This window comes from Stegodyphus dumicola, chromosome 4 (assembly GCF_044657685.1).
Source record: "Stegodyphus dumicola isolate Sdum_Otavi_A_Nest chromosome 4, ASM4465768v1".
NCBI classification, from domain to species: Eukaryota; Metazoa; Arthropoda; class Arachnida; order Araneae; family Eresidae; genus Stegodyphus; species Stegodyphus dumicola.
In genome coordinates, this window is record NC_140771.1 from 197,859,905 (window position 1) to 197,879,790 (window position 19,886).

General features: G+C 30.3%; 1 long non-coding RNA gene across 1 annotated transcript in view; it reads left to right on the forward strand.

Moving 5' to 3' along the window:
- LOC118190299 (uncharacterized) overlaps window positions 1-19,886 on the forward strand; it is a 65,668-nt gene that overhangs the window by 37,594 nt on the left and 8,188 nt on the right. The window contains exon 2 of the long non-coding RNA XR_004758406.2: window positions 19,152-19,287. This is a non-coding gene — a long non-coding RNA (uncharacterized LOC118190299). The remainder of the gene's footprint in view (window positions 1-19,151; window positions 19,288-19,886) is intronic.

The window sequence follows — 19,886 nt, forward strand, 5'->3', positions numbered from 1 at the left end:
ATTGAGGATTTTATCAAAGGTATCAAAATTCTTAGACTACCTATTATATTTCAAATATAAGTTATTAGGGTTTCTCTGAGTAAACTTCTACTATCAGGCATATTTAAAATTCCGTACTATTTCAAAATTTCACTCAAATTTTGAATTTAGTAATTTATTATGTCATGCATATAAATATATAAAAGTTTTTGGAATTTCTAAAGTTATGCATTAAATAACGTATTGTAATTTCTGATAAATCTAATTTTACATTTTAAAAATTAACGCTAGTTTTTAATTTTGAATTTTAGGCAGAATATGTTTATATGAATATAATCTACTGAAATGCATAAAGATTTCTCTAGTACAAAATGAATTAAAGCCAGTCTAAAGCTGAATTTTGCCTTAGCAGAATGTGTTTGCTGTAGGAAGAAGACGTGCCTATGTCATTGCTTGTGAAATGTATAAAACTTTTGTGTAAAATTAATGCTAATGTAAAAATGAATTTTGCCTTGACAGAATATATTTTTTTTCTTGAAGAAAAGTGATTCGTGCCCAATTCTCCAGAAATAATACATGTAGCTTTTGCTTAAAATTGATGCCAATCTATGGTAGCAATTTCCTAATTTTAAACCTCAATTTAACATTCTTTTTTATATATCTATTGCAGGTCTAAATTAGTTTAAACTGTAAGGTTACAAATAATGCCTATCTATAATGTATCTAACATTTTTCATGATTATATGTTAAGACATGTTTTTATCATGAAGGAAAACAAATTTGCTATGAAGAAAAGAATGTATGTTTGTGTGTGTGTTTTATTTGTTTTTCTTTGTAAATAAAAAAGGGGTGGGTCATTGTTTTCTTTAAAATGCTCATCTGAAAATACATGTACTGTCTGTCTTTGATGCATACAGATAAAGAATAAGCGCAAAAAATTATATACATTTTGTAAAGTTATGCATGTATATTAAATCCAAATTAATACCTTTTTAAAAAAATAGAGATTTCTTAATGATATGATAAGAAAAATATGTATAAAATCATAAAGAGCATTTATTTAAAAAAATCTTTGTTTAAAATCTGAGATTCCTTAATTTTTATGTCTGAAAATTATGTGTTGTGTGAATTATGAAAACATTTAAGAAGAAATATCAGTTTAAACATTTCGACAAAAATTATTCAATAGAATTACTTTCATAAAAATTTAAGAAACAAATATTTATTTGGAAGATAGAAAAGTATCTTCGCATAAACTGCACACTGGAAAGTGTTTAATCAAACTGGAATTCTAGAGTGAAGGAAAATAATAATAGTTATAAAATGATATCTCACTGAAAATTAAGTATTTTTAATTATTCACTTTTTGGTACACTTCTTTTTTTAATTATATCTGTTATTACGAAATCAAAAAGCTTTTAATTATATTATAAAAAATTATTGCTTATAATGTAAAAATAGAAGGTCAGTGTGAAAGATGGAAGATACAGTGTTTGTGATTTTAAACATGAAATATATTGTGATTTACTTTTATAACGTCACATTTTCAGCTGCACCACTCCCGTTAAATTCCTCATGCAGGGCATTTTAGTGTAAAAGCTAATAATTCTGTAATCTATTCAGTCAGCTAAAACATCGAATGTCATAACTATTAAAATTATAAAACTATTACCTTCCGAAATATGCAACTGAAACATATTTATTAAGCGTAAAAGTAATTGTGTGTCACATAACTTCACGTTTTTATGTGAAGTATGTGCCTTTTGTAATAATAATAATAATAGTTGTAACCTTTATGACTGTCGTCTTCAATTCTTTTAAATGTCGTAAGACTATCGACTGTTCTATAAGATTGAAACTTTTACAAACGTGAATAAGTAAACTGTAAATCCGAGAGGGCGGAAAAAAGAACTTCCTAAATAAAAGTCAAATGTGTAACATTTTAATTAAAAGAAAACACTTCTGCAAGAAATCAGACGGAATAAAATGTAAAATCGCCCGTTGTTACTTTTTCATCTTCATTAGTAATATAGTCTGTCCTTTTTTTCGTCAATTTATGCCAATCTTAAAGCTACCAAGTTGCAACATTGCCATAAATATGGTGTCGTACTCGTCACTTTTCAAATACTGAATTGCATGGACCTTGTAATCTGATTTTGCTAATTTATGAAGGTCAACGAACTACACTGCATTACGCTATCTGTAGGCTATGTTTTATAACGCAAAAGGAAATGCTTCTAACCTATGCTTCATTTATCGAACAGATTATTTTGCAAAATGTTCACATACACGTATTAGCATCCAAAACAAATATGTGGGTTCTAAAATTCCATATACATTTGTATTTTGAACAAGACGGCAAAGACTTTTTTTTAAAATTTTTTTTCAATTATTATATCTTAAACTTTTATGGAGACTTGTAGCGATTAAAAAAACTTGGAAATCAGGAATATGGAGACTTGTAGCGGTTAAAACAACTTGGAAATCAGGAAGCCTATAAATTCAGTAAAAATTAGGTTGGGGTGGATTACTTGATTATGCAAAGCGTCTGCCTAAAGAGAAGGATTCATTCATGGAGGACTTTCTAAGGAAAGCTGGTTTATATTCACGATACACATGAGGAAAACTTCGAAACCAACTATGCAGCCAGCTCATTTGCCTGGCTTTGAACCCAGATCGAACTACCTGTATTCAACGATCATTAGCTGGTCATAAAAATTAGCAGAAATTTCTGTATACTGTAGTTATAGTCTCTAGTCTACTTTATCCTTAAATAAAGTGAAACCGAAAAACCGAAAACCGAAAAGTATGCACAAAAGTCTTACAAAAGCTCTTCATAAATTCCGATGTCTAGTGTTAGTTATTAATTTAACCTTTGAGATCTTTTTTTTTCGGGAGGGGGGAGGGTCATATGACAAAATAGACTTGTATAACTGCCGATAGACATACAATTCATTTTGCAAACATCTCAAACTTAGTTATTAATATATATACTATAGCATTGTGAATGCATTTTCTTTTATCAATGGTTTTTGAAGCAGTTTCTTTTCTGTGACTTGTAAGAATGCATTACGAGAATATCGTATATAGTACTGGTAAAATATCTGTTAATCTATCGTTTATGTTATATTTATGATTTCGGTACAGTTTCCGATTAATAATAAGCATTAAGAAGATAAGTGTTTATGAAGTTGCATTCGCCTCCCTAACCTTATTGCTGTTAGAGAGATAATAATAGAATATTTTAGATACATGATACATGACGTATAATAAGATTACATTTACTCATCATAAAATAATACAAAGCAATATAAAAAATAATTAGGGATTTTTTATAGAGGTGGAACGAATCCTAATTTTTATCGAACTCGAATCCAAACTGTAAAATGTTCTCGAATCTGTCGAGCACATCATGTAACAGCGATAGATAGTAAACAAGAAAAAAAGAAAGAAATTTTATTTAATATTTTTAATTTTCAAGTTAATTTTAATTACAATTTAACTTGAAAATTAAAAAAAAGTTTGAAATCTGTGTTTAATGAAAAACAAATTTAGGTAAACAATCGTTAAAAGTAAATCTGTATTTATTAAATAATTATAACCTAAATTTAACTAAGGAAGTATCTAATGAAAACTTACGAATTTAAAGTTCATTTTCTGTACCTAAAATTGCATGGCAGTTCAAATTTTTTATAGTTTTGTGTAAAACTTCAACGAATTTTCGAATTAGCTCAAATGCTATCGAAACGTTTATATGTGATATGTGTCTATAAATAAAAAGAAAAACGCCTGTTTGGGCATAATATAGAATCTGAAAGCTTTCAGATTTTTTTTCTATTTTTTAATTCATTAATTATTTTATAAGCTTGTAGAGACATTATGTATTTTTGAATGCAGGCAAGATGAAAAATTAGCAATGCCTTCCCCGGGAATCGAACCGCGGACCTCTCAATTACGCACTGAGCGTGCAGACCACTACACCATAAAGGCTTTAAAATTTAAAAATAAATTCACAGATTTATTTTTTTTTCGGGGGGGGGTGCTGCTGATGGATATGCGTACATGCTCAAACCACTCTTAGTTAAACATGTTGCAGAAATAAAATATGCATTAAAACACTCATGTACGCGTAATGTTTGCGGCAATCAGCACACATAGCACATGAGCGTTAAGAGCACAAAAACACTACTGTGCTCTTAACGCTCATGTTCTGAGCAGAGTATCTCGTTTATATCATTGAAACAGGTATGAGTGTATAAGGCACAGTAACACTCTTTCATTGTTAAAACAGGGATGAATATATATGAAAAGTATTAGTATTACTATTTATCTAGTACGTTGAAAACAAATATAAATACATATTTCAGTACTAAGTATAACACACTCAGTTTCTCGAACACAAAGTATGTAGACGATATATATACATATATATATGTAATATTAAAAGCAAAGGAAATGACGGAGCACTGTAGATGCACTGTAGATGCGTGATTAGATCCATATTGAAGAAGAAGTAATCTGATTGCGTCGTAAGCTAATGTGTTGACTTCGTAAATAAAACTTGGCAGTAGAAGCGATTTTAATTCCATTTTTATTTCCAATTGATATTTGTGGCCACAATCACTTGGCACTCTAGTCGTGCCTTTCCACAGAAGATTTACATTTTTGATATTGTTGGGATAGCAAGCAAGCCAGCGAAATTACATCTTAGCACAGTAGAGAGCAAAAGCTGAAGTACGTAGTTATGAAAGATGGAAGCACGCGAAGAGAAAAGTTTTGGTTTACAATTTAATTGTCATAATAAAAGCACAAGGAAAAGCCGGAGCAGTGTCGATCCGAGTTAGTGTTTGCAAGTATGTGCGACAGAAAATTATTTGCACTTCCGCTTTTTCAACAGCTCAAAAATTATTACATTCGTGTGAATCTAGCTCAGGAACTAAATAATTTAATGTGCTGCGGATTCTATAGTTTTCATTTCAACTTTGGTGAAAATTTCTGCAATTTGTTTTGAGAAAATCTGAAATTCATAATTATGTGTGAGCAAATTAAGTAATTAATTTTAAGCTATTTAAATTATTCATAGGGAAGGATATTAAGATAAGTTATTACCATTTTAGAATAGAGAGGAAGAATTAATGTTTATAGTTATAATTCTGATTCATATATTTTTATCTTACATATATATATTCTTAACTCTTGTAGTGCTGAATACAGTAGTACATTAACGGTATTGTTAGTGCATAAATTATATTATTATTGAATTAAACTATATATTATTATTGAATTAAACAGTACATTATTATTAAAATATATTATTATTAAAGTATATTATTATTAAAGTATATTATTGTTGAACTAAACTGAAATTATAAAACGAAAGGCTGAAGTAAATCAGTGAAGTGAATATAAAAAAAAAAAAAAAATCAATCAAATTAAATTAATTGGAAAAAAGAACTGAACGCTAATATAATATTGAAGATAAACGAAATGTAAATGTATTAAATATAATTCCATTTTTTAATATTCAATAGTGCATACATTTTTCATTGTAAATACTAATTGCTTTCACCAAATATTAAATTCAGGAGTAGTTACTCCTGTTACGTATTTTCAGTCAACTGAATAATAATCGAGTTCAAGAGCAAACCTGACCCGACATTACTTGGATTATCAGGATAGAAAAACAAAATATACTTTCTTCTCTACTTATCTTCTTCGATTTATTCTATCTAATCTGATGATGATTTTCATAACATTTCGATAACGATTCAAGTTAAAGAGCATACCTGGACTATTTAACCTGGACTTTCTTAACCTTACAAGAAGTATTTTTGTTAACAGAAACTGAATCTTCAGAACTAAGTGATAAGCACTGCTCAAAATTTAATATAACACATCATGGTATTATTATCATATCTAAATATCGCCTTAATAATGAAAATGTAAAATGCATATTTAACAAATATTTCATTTAAAAATTACAAATTAAAAAGATATATATAGAAATACAGATATAGTACATAAAGAGACATATCTTTTTCTCTCTATCTGTATATATATATATATATATATATATATTCAGGCAAAACGGAATTTCATAAAGATACTAAATACTATTCATAAAATGTCTATCTTAAAATTTCTGGGGAAGACGAAATATTTAAACTTGATATCAACGATCTGCCAGTAATTTTTACATGTTGACAGAATTCTCTTCTGTTAGATTAAGAAAAAAGCCAAAATTATAATATATCATACGCAGTTTGATTTTCCTACTAATCTCAAAAACATAAACGAGAATACGCATGCTGAAATATATATCATTATCTATTAATTCTCGCATCACCAGAAAAGATTTGAATTATCTGTAAGTATGATGATGTAGCTTCTTTCTTCCTTTCTTGCACTTACGAAAAATAATATTCGTAGTTATTAGTTTTGGAGCTTAAAAAAACACTATTACTATTATTTTTGAAATTTTCTTTTCTTACTTTTTTTAAAAAATTTCTTTGCCGAAAATAGCAAAATAGATCAAATAATGTAGTGTATATTTTTTCTAATCCTGAACAATCCCAAGCATAAAAGAAAACAGTACCAGAACTTATATGGTTTTGGTTTTATTAGATTACGGCAAAGCACTCGAGGGCTATGTGCCTTAAGGGAGGGATGCCTTCGTGGAGGACTTACTAAGGGAAACTGGCTCGTTTACATGTTACACATGGGGAAAACCACGAAAACGCCCATGCAGCCAGCCCGTTTGCGCCAGAACTTATATGACAAAGCATTTATCGAAATCGTAGTTCCTCACACGGCGCATTAACCAAACCTCCAAGAGAAACCTATTCTTTCTGCTAGAAGCGAAGAAAGAATAGACTTTGACACTAAGCTAAATATAGTAGTTGGAATTAACGATAAGCAGAGAATAATCACCTGATTAAAAAACTTAGCAGCAGAGCATTAGAAGTTACCACAATCTATTAATGGCTTTTCCCAAGAAGTTTAAATTATTCTAAATTTACATACTTTGCTGCAAACATATGGTATACTTACTCCTGTTAACGCCCAGACGTTATACATTCTGCATAGTATAATGTCCAAAACTGGAGGTTTGATATAAGTGCAACGAGGAGTAACTTGCAAATGTAGCAGTCATAATCGTGTATATTTTAACGTGTATAACTCTATTAAATATAAATAACTACCATGCCAGTTTTTTTTCTGTTAATTTTCAAGTTAATCTTGTAAGCGTTTTAAATATTTATCAGCCGTACGTGCGCATCTGGCTTCTTCATCTTGTAAATGTAATGACAAAAATGGTGCAGTATATTTTGGAGCAATCTGCGGTTGCACGATGCTGCAAATGTAACCGTAACTGTTTACTCTATTTTGTCATAATTGCCGTTGCAGCAGTAACTGTATATTACATTTACTGCATATAACAGCATAATTATAGCACTTTGCGTACCCTTAATCTTGTCTGAATCTACGAATAAATGTTTCTCTCCCAGCAGTTGGTGAACCTGTGTTGAATGCTTTGTCCTTCTAACCGTGAACAGTGAGCAGCAAGGTTAATTGTCAAGATATTCGTGTGGTAGAGGAAAAAGTAGGAGAATTGTCAGTATCTAAATCCGGCATCGGCATTAAGGGACAAAAAGGGCAGTTGAAAAATCGCCTACAAAAATTCTAGAGACTAACAAATTTCGTGACCTGACAACAAATGGGAGACCATCTTCTAGACTTATATTCTACAGTTATGCAGAAATTATTCAGGAATAATTTATTACAGAAAAAAATGATATATTCATATTATATACAATTGAATAGGACATATTAAAAATATGATGAATAAACATAAAAACATATAAAAGAAATGGGTTGATAAGCTTTTCCAAAAATGTTTCCTTCCCATTAATATAGCTTTCATGTGTTATAGCTGTATTTTATATAAAGCACTAAACTCATAAGTCAAAATTATTCGATTAAAAAATTAATACATTATGTGGCAATAATCTGTTAAGCTGAATATTCAGCCATATTGTCTGCAGAATAAATTAAGATTAAATATTGAATGCTTGTAATCATTATTATTTTTTACGTATTTATAAGAAATGATAATTAATTTGAATGTACTGTGTGTTTCAAGTTCTTAAGTTCTTATTTTAAGTCTCTGCGTTAATTCGCGACTGAATTACGGAGAAGAAAATTCTTATATGCTCAACATTCACCATTAGTACATGGTGAATGTCGACATTTACCGGTGTAAACCAGAAATAAGAGTATTTGGAAAATATTTCGGACATACACCAAGCGACTATGTGAATGTTGACATTCACCGGTGAAAGTCAACATTCTCCAGATTTCGGTGTTTCACCGTAACATATACATATGTTGGATTGTGCTGATCAGTAAGAAATTCTATACATTTTAATCGAATTTTTCTAAATACAGGGTTTTAAAATATTCAAATTATAATAATAAGGAACCAGGTTTATGAACAGATAAATCAGATTATAATGTTAAACTTTTAATCTAAAAACGTTGTTCCTGTTATTTGTGAGAAGTTATTCTTGTTAATTATTAACTTTGCTGCTATTATTTTTATTTAAAAAGTTCTATATTTTTAGATACTAAAAATTTAGTAAGACATTGTTTATTCATAATTGAAATAGTTTTAAAAGTTTGTTTTCCAAACCCCCCCCCAAAAAAAATGTTTTTTAGTCTACTCTGCGAAGCAATTTCATTTTTAATTACTTTTGCAAAAGGGGTTCAGTCTTTGAATCCATGGCAGTGTAAGCAGACAACATTTTACAGGAAATTACCTGAGATGTATTAATAATTACTGATACTGGTAATCATTTGGCAGATTCTCTGGGATTAATGGGAAAGCTTTGAAAGTCGAAACTACGCAGACACATTGCATATTGGTTTACGAAGTCCGAAGATGCTTGAACAGAAATCTCTGTTCAGTTACATAAATAATGTAAACGTCTGGAATAAATGCTTTGCGTGAAATGATAGTTTTTCAAATATGAAAACTTATTATCCGAACACATGAATACGAAATATGTTCTCTTCTAATCTCTATTATTTATGAATTCTCTCCTGAAATTTAGCAATCGCAGTGCGTAAGCTTAAGCTAATAAGGGAGGCATTTGTAAAAGTCCTAAATCTTTCAAAGCGAGTTTAAATTATTAAAACAAAAATTGAGCCGGTAATATTATCATAGATGTTAATATAGTATCAGACAAATTGACAAGTTTGCCTCAAGGTATTAAGAAAAATATATTATAAAATAATAAGACCAATACGTTAAAATTATAATACTCTTTTGAATTACGTACAACTTTATTCTTGAAATTTTAATTTTTTATTATCCATTTTGGAAGCTTGGAGTTTTTAAATAAATGCGACATTGTAAGATTTATTTTGAAACCGTTATTTTTTTACAATAGGATCTGTCCTGCACTTCTACTGTTTTGTCCACTCCACCAGAATATGAAGTCAATTTTGAACTGAAGGGTTAATTTAAATTTAAGAAAGAAATTTGTCAATGTTAATTTCCTTGAAAGGAAAATCCTCGGTTGTTCTCTGCCTGGCCCGTTGTTGCCATTAAAATGGTGTATTTACCTTTCAGTAAAAATTAAGTCAGTAGTCATGGAATAGAATAGACAACTTTTTATGATTTAAATTTGAATTTTAACTTGTACTTTGATGCATTGTTCCACAAGCGCGGAAGTTAATTTTGTCACTTAGTTTAATTCTGCACTTCAAGTTGAAATTTAAATAAATTCTTTAAATGCTTTATATTCTTGTATTTATTTAATATTATAGTAAAGAATTGATAAAAGTCGGTCCGATAGTTTAAGAGACAAGACTATTGTTCATTTTAAGTCAAACTGAGTTTAATCTTGAAAATGTTACACGAAAGAGACAAACTGATAAAGTTTAGTACTTTACGTATTCATAACCACTGTGTTATTGAAAAAATAGACAAGGAAAAATGAGATAAAATACAGCAAACACCCCGACACGAACTCATTTAAGACGAACACTCGGTTAACATGAATAAAATTTTGGTCCCTTCAGCGAAGTACATGATCTTATATGAAGTTTTACAGGTTAACGTCGAATTTGAATTATCACGGATTACGAACTGTTTTCACTCCGTTGCGTCATTAGACTTTTTAATTTATTACGAACATTCAAATTATATTATTTTCCTGCTGTTTCTTTGCTAGGGCTGCTTAGAAATGTTCTCTCACGTTTAACTGGAAAACCTTACAGAATACAGTGTATTCTTTCAAAGACAGCGAGCACGAGTAATACTGCTTAACAAAAGCGATCATCGCATCAACAGTGAGCTTTAAGCAACAAATGCAATTCTTTGTTAGATGTGCTTTTTTTATTCTTTAAAAGTTAGCTAATACGGATAACATTAAATCTTGAATAATTCTTAATTACAATGATGCGAACCCTGGTGTTAGTTTTGAGGAGTTTGTTAGTGCAGGTAATGATGCAATCGTGTATACTGCATTGAAGTCATTTCTGTCTGAGGTGCAAGAAATATCATTAGAAGAAAGTGAGGAGGACATTATTATTCCGCCCACCTGCCAGGAAATGGGTGTTTGCACACTTTAAAACGGTTTGCTGCAACATCTGATGCAGAAAGGTTTCACTAGTACGGATAACATTACAGAAATACAGGAATTTTTCACTAGTACGGATAACATCACATGAATAATATACAGGAATATGTAGGAATTTCTCACCGGAAATGATGAGTACAGTATTTCAAGTTACAGTACAGTAAAATTAATGTAGCACTGTAGTGTTTTCTATGACGACATCGATAATACACAATATACTGTTGCAACTACGTATGTACCTATCTACTGTAAAGGGTTAATGTGCAGAAAAAAATATTCCAAAAACAAAATTTGAGCTTCCACTTAACACGAACTCTTGATTTTTCGGTCCCTTGGAACTCCTGTTAATGAGGGTTTATTGCAATGAATATGCCAAATGGAACTGTAACGAATTAAGCTTGGCAAGAAATAGATGTACAAGAAAGTCATGATAATGTTGATAATTTATTTATAATGCTAATAATTAATTACTGCTTCATTTTAATTAATTAGTAGTTACTTATACATATTCATGGCTTCCTAAATGGCTTGCTATGATTTAAAAATTCGCAATTTGCTTGCACAAGGAGCAGTCACTTTTTATATACATAATCCTATTTTTATAACGTCTCTAACTGGGAATAATAGTAATAATTAAAAAGAAACAGAGTTTAAATTAACGATTTTTTGGATTTAAACTAATAATTCAGTTATTGCAATGATCGAATGAACGGAAATAGTTTTAAAATATTTTTATCAGAAAAACTGAATGCACAATTATTTGTTCTAAACAGATATTTCAGGGGTTCATTTCTTTTAAATTTCTTGACATGGAAAACACATAAATTAAAAGTAGGTAAACTAAAAGTTACTTAATTCCATTCTAGACATTATATTTATGAGAAGAGAAACAAACAAATTCATTATGGGTTGAGTATTTGTGAATTGAATGAGAGTTAGACCGAATAAGAACTTGTAATGAGTTTATTTTTCTCTTAAATAATTAAAGCGCTATAAAATTATATAAATAATTTCAACTGTAACTGAATTAGGCGGTGAACTAAATATTCATAAACACGAGTCGAAAATTCAATAAAAAGTTTTAATTTAGTATGTAACTTATTAAATTTAATTTACCGTGTTCCAACATTTAAGTACATAAACAGAGCTATGCTGTAAGTCTAAATAACATTTTACATACATCAGTCAAATTTGCAAAAAAATATATTGCAGCTCTAAAATTTATTAGAGATACTGCGAAGAAATCTAAGCAAGACTGGAAGAATTTGCACTCGTTAAGATGGATTTAATGGGCAATTAAATGTATATAAGAGAACACTAGCGATATTAATTATTCACTTGTTGCCAAAATATGAAAGTTAACATGTATGTTTACTGATGTATACTGGAAGCATCAGAAAAAGTTAAATGTATTGAAATCCCTTATATTTGAATCTTGACTAACCGAAGTTTCCCAGTAATGGAAACGATTCTTGTACAAAAGCTTTAACATAGATATTGGATTGACTTCTGAAAACGTTTATAGAAGATTTCTTGTTTAAATGATCCCGATGCCATCGAAGAGGGTTTTTGCATTCTGAACAACAAGAAAATGATGTGTCTTTTAACATTTTGGTGTTGAGATCACTAATAAACATATCGCAACGAAGAGAGGACTCATTTTAAAAGGAAAAATTCCCTAACAAACATGTATAAAAAAGTTCAAAACAATAAAACGCTTTGCATCGTGTTACCTTGTGCAAATAATATATCCATCTGTTAAGGTCATTACAACTTTTGCATACCTTTATATATAATCAATGTGTGATTACGCATTCAATGTGAAAATGTTTAACATTGTTGTAAAGAATGTTATGGTATTTCAATTATGTCTATTTTTTTGCACAATTTCAATTCTGACTTATATAAAATTAGAAGAAAAAGAAAAACTGCAACAAAATTTAGATAATTGATTAAGGATATGATTTGCTTTTATTCAATTAATCTGATCTTACTTTCCAGAGAAAATAAGAAAATAAGATCCTTTTTCAAAACGCATAAGTTTATATTTTGTGTAACGCATTATAAATTGAAACCATGAAAAAAGTACACAAAAATTTAAAACCACGAAACAAAATACACAAAATTAATTTCTAAATTAAATAATTTTTAATTAAAAATATTGCATTGTTAGATTACTTCATGAAATATTTTATTAGATATGAAATATTTATTAGATAAAATTACAGAAGGGGCTTGCATGGAAAATTTTGCTCCGGGCTTCCCAGTTTCGTAAATCGATCTTTAGTTGGGGGCCTTCTTTTTATAAGGTATTTGTCCAGTCTTCTTAGCATGCCTTCGTGGTGTAATAGCCAGCACGCTCGTCGCGTATTCGAGAGGTTCGAGTCCCGGCGATGGCATTGCTAATTTTTCACGTCTATAAGCATAAAAAATCCTAATGTCTGTATAGTTTTACTAGTTTTCATCTATCCTAGCTGATATAACTTCTATTCATATAACATCGGAAAAAATAACCAAGATTTTACTCTTTATGAATATTTGTAATAATTCACTATCAAGGCTAAACAAAAGTATCATCTGAAGTTAGGGAAGTAATGCAATTAGCTTTCACCATTTTCCTAAAAGAAAACAGAAGTGTCGTTTATATCAGGGAAGATACCTTGATGATTGTGTATCATCATAAAGAGTCCGGCATATTTATCCAGTTTTGTTAGTGCTATTATCACTGCGATGCTCCAACATAAAAAGTGCCAGTAGTTTTGTAAAGCTCTGTGTTTAATATGGAACTAGCAACTTTCATAAAGATGAACTTTATGAAACTTCTATGAAACTTTTCCAACTATTTTTTTTTTTTTCATAAAGATAACTTTCATAAAGATTTTCTAAAGATACCTTTAATGAAAGTTAGTTCTTGAACTAAGAACAGAAACCTTTATAAAGGTGTTGGGAAAACTATTCTGTATTACTGGTATGTAATGAAGTGTTTTATTTATTATTCTAGTTAATAAAGCAAACAGAAACCCTATTTGAGTTATGCAAGATGAACTGAATTAATAATTTCGAAATTTTTGTACTACAGTTGCTTTTATTTAAGTTAAAAACTATCATAAAGGTACCGACACTTTTATGCTGCGTCACTGCTGTGAAGGCTTCTGCGTTGAAGGCGAAAACTCTTTGGCTTGCATAAAAGTACCAGCGCTTTTACAACTCAGAGCTGTTACGCAGCATTTCCAATCGGTTTTGGTATAAAACCCTCCGAATTTAGCTGTCCCCAGAATAGCACCATGAGCTCATTTCCTCTGAACCTTATTTTGCTCCAGGTACTGTACCATAAAGAGCTCAGCGATATATGCAATCCTTTCAGTTCCCTTTTCTTGACATTCTGGGTACTTCAGTCGGCAGAGAGAATAATAATTCTCTTGAACAATGTTTACTGCCAAGTTAACCAACATTTAGATTGTCAGATCCAAAATATATTTTCTTTTGTTGGTGCTACATAAAGTATTCTCGTCACTGAGAGAAAAAGAAATCGCAAATAAAATATAATATGCGATTTTTGTAATATTAATATATTTAACACTCTGCATATGAAGATCTCATAATTCTTTGTTTAGAAACAATTGTTGAGCGTTTAGTAGTAATTTTAGTTTCTCAGTTTCTCTAGAACATTTTGTTTTTTAAAGTTTGGATTATTTTACTCTGATTAGGCTGCCCAGAAACTACAGTATATATCCGCAGATAAGACGACAGCTTAATTATAAAAAAGGTCTCCAAAATCCGGGGTCATTTTGTAGAGCAGATACAAAAAAATACATTTAAATATAAATTAAAACAAAAACAAAAACAAAAAAAATTCCTCACCAATGCATTTAAAATTCTGCAAAATCTTTCCGTTCACCATCTAAGACAAATAGCTCTTCAAATGCATCCTCCCTTTTTGTTGTTTATTTGTTGAGAAGCTCGTCAAATGGGTTCCCTTCTAAACCTTGGGAGTCGATTTCCTCTTTGTCATCAATATCCTATAACAAATCGTCCTCAGTGCCATCCATAATGTAAGAAATCGCATACTTTTTGAAGGATTTGATCACTGTTCCTACTTTCAATTTTCCCCATGATTTGATCACGAAATCATACAGCACATGAAGTGAAGCAGCCCGTATAGCAGCATCTTTCGTATACGAGTTTGGCGACCCATCATCCAGTTATTCCAATGCTCACGCATGTGATCTTTGAATGGTTTATTCAGGAAGATGTCTAAAAGCTGTAGCATCGAAGTTAAATCACCCGTTATAGTAATATTAATCTTAATATTGTTCTGAGTTAAACAATTTTTAGTTTTTACAGTCACATGATGCAAAACATATACCACACCAACAGACTGTTGATTTCGTAGAGCACTTGGGCACATTTGCTGCACATTTTCCATCAGCGATTTTACACCATTTTTGTCCATCTAACACTTTTCATAAAAATGTACGAAAGTGCCTGGCGGGAATTTAATTTTAGGAGTAGTTTTCCTCTTGAAAACGACTATGGGTTTTTAACTTTGTTCCATTTGCCATGCATATTAATACTACTGTAAACCCTGTCTTTTCATGGCCTGTACTTCTGATTTGTACATGTGTTACGTCTTAAGTTTCCACTGTTCTGTTTTTTTATCATGTCAATGTTTCATCCATATTTACAATATTTGATAATGGGATATTGTATTTTTGCCTCATACCAATGACAAATTTGTGAAAGCCCATGCTTTTATGGTCAAGATCCTGTGGCAATTTCTGCGTAAGCAATTTTTGTTTTCTCTTGTATTACCAGGTTTTTTTACTGCTCATGAAACGATAACAGTTCTGGATAATACCATTCCCACTTTAATTCATAAACCCTAATAATATTTCTTGTAATAATATAATAGTTCTGCCTCTATTCTTGTGTGAATTCTTCAAAGTTATTTTCTAAATCTCACCAGCAAGCTATTCCTCTTCCTTTGTTATATCGAAAGTCATTGCTGCAGCACAGTTGTTCAATTCTTTAGCCTATATAATAACTTTTCCTTGAAGCTTGCCTCGTATTTCCTTTTTTTTCTCGTTAGTTCTATGATTAAGCCCATATCTTTATATATTGTGCGTTGTTTACATTTATTGTGTGGTATTGAGGTAGCTTGGCTTCCATCAATTCGGCATTTATAGTATTTATAACGTATTTTAGCGTGCATTTTATCAATACATTTACATACGAGACAACCTACAGCAAAACTTATTAAAAGTGTATGTGAGTTCGTGATCTGCATGTGCTTCTGTAACCAGTGCTGCTAGATGAAAGAAAATAAAATTTGTTCCAAATGATGTTCACTAATCTAAACTAAATTTATAGGCCGTTAAAAGTTGATAGAGGGGATCGTCTTATGGGACAGATATGTGTTAAAGGTATAAAACTTTGACGAAACTTTATACTTCGTCTTATCTGCCGAACTATGCGGTGCTTTTTTTTACATCAATAAACTGTTATGCAAAACTCAAACAGTTTCTGACAGGAATTAAGAAAATTATATGTGGTTTGGCATTGTCGTGATTAAACGTAGTTCTTTTACGATTCAGCAACTGTAGATTTTTCTCTTGTAAAGCTTCTTTCAGTCTTGCTTGTCATTCATAGTACACATTGGAAATTGATCTTTTCGAGCTTTAATAATATCTCAAAATAAATAAGTAATTCTCTTGAAATTATCTTAAGTGATAATATGATTTTTTTTCTTGATATCAACTTTTGATGTCGTTTGAGTTGGCTCACAAGTTTGGACCGTGACATTTTACATTTTACATGCTATTGTAAGCAATCACATTTCATCACCACTTATCAATCGGTTCAAAAATATATTATTTTGGTACTATTCCAAACGCGAATCACTTATATTGATATGATTCATGTTGGATCGAAATGCCAAACCATTATTAGCAGGCTTTTCAACTAGTCATCAGTGGTTGTTCTAGATGGATTCAGATTCACGGCAAACTATAATCAATTACGTGACAATCAACTTTTAATTTGTCCTCAGCAATCTGAGCTGTAACTAGACGTTCAACTAGAACGCGATTCATCTTCAACATAAAAATCACTAAATACAGATTTTCACACTCCATTAGAACATACTTTAAAAAATATCAGACGAGATTTATTTTAAACCTTTTCTGGCTTGTCTGGCTGTGTGTTCTGTTAGTGTATCCTACACAGCATAAGTATTTTTGTGTATTGCACCTGATGATTTTCAGTTTTGCGGAAATGTGACAAATGTTGATTTTCATTTTTCATCCTTCAATGTGGAATGCCTACATAATTATTACCCTACTTTAATAAGAGTTTTTTTCATTCAAAAAGACTTTATATAACATTAAAATCTTCTGCGCCTTAGTAACAGCTTTCCTGCCGAAAGCAATCGTGTGTCCGGACACAATTCCAATTATTTTTTTCTCCTTTTCCTACTTTTGTATGTCGTCTCGGAGTATTATTTTATAAAATTATTTTGTTTGTATACAGCAGGGTTTCTTAAACCTTTTTCAGTCGCGACCCCTTTTTATCACTGAGGTTTTTTTCGCGACCTCAGGACCCTATAATATTTACAAAACTTCTGTGGGACCTCATAAGTATTGCGCAAACCCGACACAGGCGTGAGTGAAACTGTCAATTTTTTCACTTACTGTAATATACTATTGCAGTTTTAGGTCATTAACTTTCTAATTTTGAGACATAGAACAATGTGAAAATTTTAAATATGTAACAGACGAAATGACAGCGTCACGTGCAAAGCAAGGAAAATGAACGTTAATATTATAAAAGAATGCTTCGAAACGTTTTCGGTTTTTTTTATGTTTTTTTTGTCTGTATTTTCTTATTATTATCTATTTTCAGATATATTGCGTAAAAATATTTGGTAATTGTAAAATTATTATAACAAGAAATATCAAAACTGCTAAAATTTTTGGCGACCCCCAGTTTAAGAAACCCTGATATACAGGATAATATTTCTTTCGATCGTTAAGTCTTTTATCACCTGCCCAGACATGTAATTTTTAATACTGAGAGCTAAGCAAATGATATTAAAATGTCGCATTTTAAATTTTATTTAGTCCGAAAACGTTCTTTCAAACATGCTGCACTGCCCGACTGCGTACTTTCACACTTGTCATTGCATTTACAAGAAATTTCTCACTCTAAGACAAATACATGTATACAAGCATTCTTCATGTTCTCCAGATTTATCCTGTTATGAGCATTTTATTTTTAAAAAACTGAAAACTCCCTCTCAAAGAAAGATTTATATCTATCTGATTTCGAAACATTCAAAGAGTTGTGAAATTCGCGTTTTCAACCTGTACGCAAAATAGAGTCAGTTCTTTCATTTAAAGCAGGAGTGCTACATTTCGAATAAGATATTCTACAACTTTTCATTTCTTTAAGCATATTATTAATATTTAGTAATCACACTGCGTACATTTCCTACACTAGCATGTCACACTATACTATGTAAAACGCTAACTGTGTTTCTTAGCAATTTTTAACTTTTTTAAAATTTTTGATAACATAAAATAAAGCTTTTGTGACAACCATCTTCCTAAAATGATTACCTTTAAGAACGATCAATATTTCTGAGGGTATAAATAAACATCATTACCGAACCGAACATCATTTTGGTAAGACGGCCACTTTGAAAACGAAAATTATTTTTATTTTGGGTATTTTTTTCTCACTTTTCCTATTTGAAATAATTTATAATATAATGATATTTTTTTATAAATAAAATACGCTCCTAATGTGATATATTATGTACATGGCTTTGAAATAATATTTGTTTTATTTGTAGTTAGATTAGAGTCCGATACACCACGTTCTAGAAGTATATAATTAAGAACATAATTTTCTATTATCACTCGATACGTGAAGTATATGTATCTGGTGATTATTTTAAGTAGATAATTTTCTAACAGCACCATACACTCAAAATATATAATTAGGTAGATAATTTTCTAATACCGCCGGATATTCAAAGTGTATAATTAAGAAGATAATTTTTATTGTCACTAGATATTAGGAGCATCTAATTAAGTAGATAATTTCCAGATATCATGATCGCCTCTGATGATATAAAAGATGTTAGTTTTTGCAGTTTTAGACATTTTTTAATTATCGTTTAGTTTAAAAAAATCATTTTTCTAAAATTTTTGTTATAGAAGTGGAAGAATAATTTTTATTGATCATGATATTAGCCAGTTTGTAATAATTAATTGCTATATTAATTACTTTCTGATTTTAGAGAATTTGGGGAAGGAATTAAAGAATGATATTTAAATTACTTTCGTTCCTTTAATTTGTCTAAGTTTATATTTTCCTTATGCTTTAAAAATCAGCATCAAATATAGTATGATATGTAATCGGTGATTGGTATGTTTCCACAAAGGGGAAAAATAACACCAATCATGTTTCAAGCAGGATTTTGAGTTTCTAAAAATACGTAATATTTTTACTTTTGTTTTTCAGATTCTCTTTGGTGATTTGGAGGATTTCAGTTTCCCGTTTAGGATGCAAACAGTTACATACAGATCACGTTCTGCTAAAAATTGGACCCTCGTATAATTGGACAAAGGATCATAAAAATGAACATTCTTGAAAGATGGTAAGTTTTCTGACATGCAAAAATCAATAAGTTACGAAACTGTAAGCCAGAAATAATTATACTTTATAATAATACATAGTGAGACCAAAAAATTTCAGTATTAAATTTGTGCAAGATCAAAAGCTGTAGGAAACAACATTTTTACTTTTTAACATTCAACATACAGTACTTATAGGTATATGCAGCGCTTGACACAATTGTACAGCTGCTAGATTCTTCCAAAGAATTTATGTTTCAAATTACTGTTTTGAATTTCTAGTTAGTTTTATGAATCTATTCAGAGCTATTAAAATATTGGCCATTCACTTTAGGAAAATAGTCTGCAAGTCTCAGATCTGAACAATAAGGCTATTAAGAAATATGACATTTCTTTGTCAGGAACAGTCTGAGGAGAACAGGGTTGTGTGACAGCGCATTTTCATACAGCTAAAGCCAATTATTCGATTGAACGTTTTCAGACCAAACGCGTTAAATTCTCTCTAGAATCTTGTTCATTATGATTTTATAAAATATGTAGTCCATCATCTATTCCTCAAAAACAAATTCATTGTGAGTTGTTACTTTATGAGCAAAAAAGATCACCAACATGGTCTTTATTT